The sequence below is a fragment of the Chrysochloris asiatica genome, unplaced genomic scaffold, assembly GCF_000296735.1.
Source record: "Chrysochloris asiatica unplaced genomic scaffold, ChrAsi1.0 scaffold00031, whole genome shotgun sequence".
Classification (NCBI taxonomy): domain Eukaryota; kingdom Metazoa; phylum Chordata; class Mammalia; order Afrosoricida; family Chrysochloridae; genus Chrysochloris; species Chrysochloris asiatica.
In genome coordinates this window covers 19,940,116-19,945,047 of record NW_006408549.1, presented here as the reverse complement: position 1 = coordinate 19,945,047, position 4,932 = coordinate 19,940,116, and the positions used below count along the sequence as shown (strand labels likewise).

The following is a 4,932-nucleotide window of genomic DNA, read 5'->3' as shown; positions in this document are numbered from 1 at the left end:
TTCAATATTTTGAAATATTCTTTTTAATGATGAGTGGGACAGTATTTCTCTTTAATCTGTAATTGTCAATATATAGTAAAACATATGATGTCAGATTTAAAATGACAAGTACCTGTCAATTTCAGCTCATTAATGCCTCACATATTGCTATTTATGTTTCATTTTTGACAATGACAAATTTTCCTGGATTCATATTTTATATATTTCATGCTTTCATTATTAATGGATGTTTGCAGCTGTTTCTCCTCATTTTTAGTTTGCTTCAACATCTAATGAAGATTCTGAAAGCTTTTCTCCATCTAAGTCATTATTGTTTACTCTAGTTTCAGGTGGCAGCTCTTCTCCAGTAGTATTTTGAATGCCTTTCAATCTGAGTGCCTCATCTTTAGGTGTTATCTCTGATAATGTTTCACTGATATCCATAGGTTTTCAGTGGCTAACCATTCAGATGTGGTCTGCCTCTCCTTCTTCCTAGTCTGTAAATTCAGTTGAAACCTGTCCACCATGGCTGACCCTTCTGATATTTTAATGATCAGTGGTATAGCTTCCAGCATCACAGCAACATGCAAACCACCATAGTATGACAAACTGACAGATGAGAGTTATTGTTGTTGTTGTTATGTGTCGTGGAGTCAGTTCCGACTCATAGTGACCCTGGACAGGGTTTCTGAGACTGTAAATCTTTACGGCAGCAGAATGCCTCATCTTTCTCCCACGGAACAGCTGATAGTTTCAAACTACTGACCCTGAGTTTCGCAGCCCTATTCGTAACCACTATGCTACCAGAGTTCCTTAGATGAGAGGTATATGATACTGTAATCTGATAGTTCTGTAATGATGGGATTGGACAGTTATATAATGATGTAGTCATCCTCCATTTTGATGTAGTTCCATATCCTCCATAGCTGGTATGGTCATTCTCCACTTTCACACTGATGATTATCCCACAAAATCTGGACTTTTGAATTGAACCATGTTATTAAGTGAGGAATGGATATAATGTCTCCATAAAGTTAAGAGGAAATACCTATTTTTGTAATTGAAATAGGTTATATGAAAGGGAACCAATTAGTGTCACGGAGATTAAAAAAAATTCTGATTGTCCAATGACACCATCAGCTACAACAACAAATTCCATATTAGATTTAGTTACATTGTAGCATGGACAAAACTGAAGAGAGAATTAGTGAGCTGAATAATTCTCCCCAAATGTAGCATGGAAGGACAACGAAGGGCAAACGTATTCAGGGGAAAAAAAAGTAAGAGAGTACTGAAGGCAAAGAAAAGTGTAGGAGATATAATGAGAAATTCAAATTCAAACATACGACAGAATAAATCCATAAAGATGAGAGTAGAAGAGTGGTTGGTTACAAATTAATCAAGAAAATTTAGAGGAATGCTTCTCAGTGCTTAAAAAAAAAAAAAAAAAGTACACACATTTTCAGAATCAAAGATGTCTCCAAATGTGGGCAAATGAATTAGAAAAGGATCAAACCCAAACACAGTAAAATAAATCTAAGAACATTCAGATCAAAGACAAAAATTTCTAAAAGATTACAGATATGAAAAATACCTACCCATAAATAAATAAGCATTAGATTGGCACTAGAATTCTTATTGGCAATCCTGGATACAAGAAGTCAATGAAGCCATATTTTAAGAATTTGAAGGAAGAAATGAATTTGAACCCAGAAATCTACTTCCAGCTAAAACAGCAGTCTTGCAAATTAAAGTCAGTGACAGACATTTTACCATCTACAATTGCTCTCTAAAAGTCTTGCTGAATCATGGTCTTTGGTACCATTATTGTGCACAGATATGGAGGAGAAAATTTGCTTGCAGAAGGAGTTTTAGAGAGTGCTCTGAGCAACAGGAACTTTGAGGCAGTAGGGGAAATAGTTCTGGGCTTCAGTAGTTCCCATGGAGATCTCTTGATCCAGAAGGACTTTCAGAGTTGTTTCGCATTGGGGTGACTGGACCCATGCTTCACCTACCTGCATAGACTAGTCTTTGGAGGTGAGCTGTCTCTGAGTCATAAACTTGGGTGGGGCTCCCTTGGTCAATAGTAATCCTCAAGATGGACTCAACTTAAAGTTTTTGGATAGTAACACCCTTGTTGTCTAGGGAAATGAGTGTATTGAATCTTATAGAGGTGTGTGTGGTCCCATACAACATTCTGTATAAGGGTGAACTTCCAAAGAATGAAAACTGAGTCCATTAGTAATGACTGGAATGCGAGAAACTTCACTCAAGAGGTAAACTACCAAAATCTAGTTACAGTAATTTTAGTTATACAAATAATAAAATATGTGGTTAATGCTATATGCCACCTTAGTTAATTGATGATTCTCAGTGATTCGGCAGATAGTGGACTGATTGCTTTTCCATAATGTAATATAATGTAATCACTTTCATGATCTGATTTGATCTGATCAGTTAATCTATTGAAAGGAGAGGGGCACCTTGGGGATGTGGCCCACCTCCAGTATACAACATGTTCTGGTAAGGTTGACTGTCTGTTTGCCCTATACTCTTATTGTCACTTAACCTCAGGTTCTTGGGATACATGCTTGCAGAAGTGTTCAGCTACTCCCTGACCTGCATATTTTGGATTTGCTAACTCATTGCAATCCCATGAGCTAGCAGAGAGGCTTGCAATCTGCTACTGGGCCCAGAGATTTAGAACTTTTCAGCCTCTATGATCACATGAGTAATTTCTTTGAAATAAATCTCTTTACATCTATATATGTTTTCTAGAGAATCTAGGCTCAGAAAAATAGAGTCAAATCCCATTTAAGTTCATCTTAATAGGTATTAGAATAGTGAATGTGGGAGTGAATTATTTTACCCCTTTCTTAGAGAAAGAATATAAATATACAGAGGGAAAACTTCCTATGCTCTTAACAAAATCTCTATTTACTCATTTTTATTACAGCAACAAGTAATCTTTATAACTTGAACTAGTTATAAAGTCTTCATAACAGAAAAGTGACAATTTCGCTTCAGGAGCCAGTTAATCAGTGACAACTTCATTCTCATTCTCATGCTTCTGAGAGTCAGTCAATCAGTAACAGTCTCATTTAAATAACCATCTTCTAGAGCTAAAGCTCATCCTATCTGCAATCCATTTCTCTTCTGCAAATTACTCCATGCTGCCAAAACCCTGCCTAAGATCAGCTCTCTGCCTTGCTCAGAAAGACTCTGCCTCCCAAGCTCCCCTTTGCTTTAGCAGTCAGCAGTTGATGCTGAGTTGATTCTGGCTCATGGTGAACCCATCTGTTTCAGAGTAGAACAAATCTCTATAGGGTGTTCATGGTTGTGACCTTTCAAAGCATATCACCAGGCCTTTCTTTGGAGGCACCATGTTTTAGGTTAGTAGTCTAGTGCTTAATTGTCCTTAATTGTCACTAGGGATCCCTTTGCTTATAAGCAGTAAATTCAGCTCTTGATTCTGATAGTTAAGTGTTGGCTTCTTTCTTCAAAGGCCTAAATATCATTTAAAAGACAAATGAGGAAGCAGATGAAAGAGCTAAGGTTTTTGTTAATGCAGAAAATAAAGCTCAGGTAAAAGGTATGTTGAGGAATTCAGTATGTGGCGAGAGGCTAAAGTAGTTTCTCTGATTTTTCCCTAAATCTAAATTTTGAAACATGTTCTGATAGGAAATATGAGGCGCCTTCAAAAAGTTCCTGGACAAATTCCATTATCTTTTAGTTCTACTTTTCCCCACTAACTTCTTGAAGTCCCTGGTATGCTATTTCTGTGAGTCTACTTAGCCACAAACCCACCTGGAATATGAACTCACTCTCAGAAATAATCCATGCCCAGTTGTACTTACTGTAAGGGAGAGGTTAAAAAGGATGTAGTCTGGGTTCCTGACTTCAAGCTATAGTAATCCCAACCACTATTAAAGCATGACTAATAAATGTTGTGGAGTCCTGGTGTGGTGCTGTGGGTTAATGCACCAAACTGCAAAGCCATTTGAACTGCAAGGTCGGTGGTTCAAGCTCATCAGCTGCTCCTCAGAAACCCTATACAGGGTCGCTATGGGTGTCAATTGACTCAATTGTACTTAACAACAACAACAATAAATATTGTGGGCTCTAATCCATCAGATTAACAACTTTTCCTCCATGAGTAAACTGATGGTAAGAAAGGGGATAACAAAAGTTCTGACAGGTGGATTGTAGGATACCTCAACTCCCGAAGCAGAGACCTTATGTACTGAGGCATATTTGCTGCCTTGGCATCAGTATGAGGCAAGACTGTGTCTGGGAGAAGGAAGCAGAAGCTTGTGATGCAGACTGCTTTTCTTTGTAAGGATACTATTGAAGATGTGTGTGAAGAACTCTTGACTAGGAAGGATTCCATTTGGAGCAATTCAATAGTAATCTAAATGCAAAGGGAAGCACTTTGTAGAATATGAGACACCATCACACCTGTGGAAGAAAGGTCAAGATTCTACACAAATGGGATACAAGATTGTAGTACAAATATCTGGTGGTCCATGTGCAATTTTAGTTAGCCTTTGAAGATTCAGGTCACCAGGATCTCAGATCCTGTCCATTTAGAAATTGAGACTTTAAATATCTGACTTGCAAGGGTAGGGTCTTCCTTAAGTGGAAGTAGTAGTAAATGGTTATCATGGATATATATCCTTGACTTGGAAGTGTTTGCACAGTTTATCTCTCAAAGTATAGATAAAGTCATTACTTACAGTCTAGGGAAATAATCAACAGCACCTAAAGTCCTGGTGTGGACTCCTGGCCTGACACTGTAGGATCAGAACCAGACAGCAAGCCACAAGGTTGGCAGTTCAAACCCACCAGCGGATCCTCAGAAATCCTAAACAGGGTTGCTGTAAATCATAACCAACTCATCAGCGCTTAACCACACGAACAGCACAGTCCTGGTGTGACGTTGTAGGATAAGTA

The 4,932-nt window shown here is 38.1% G+C and overlaps 1 protein-coding gene across 1 annotated transcript in view; it reads right to left on the bottom strand.

Moving 5' to 3' along the window:
• The window catches only part of CNGB3 (cyclic nucleotide gated channel beta 3), a 166,898-nt gene that overhangs the window by 145,072 nt on the left and 16,894 nt on the right, over nt 1-4,932 (bottom strand).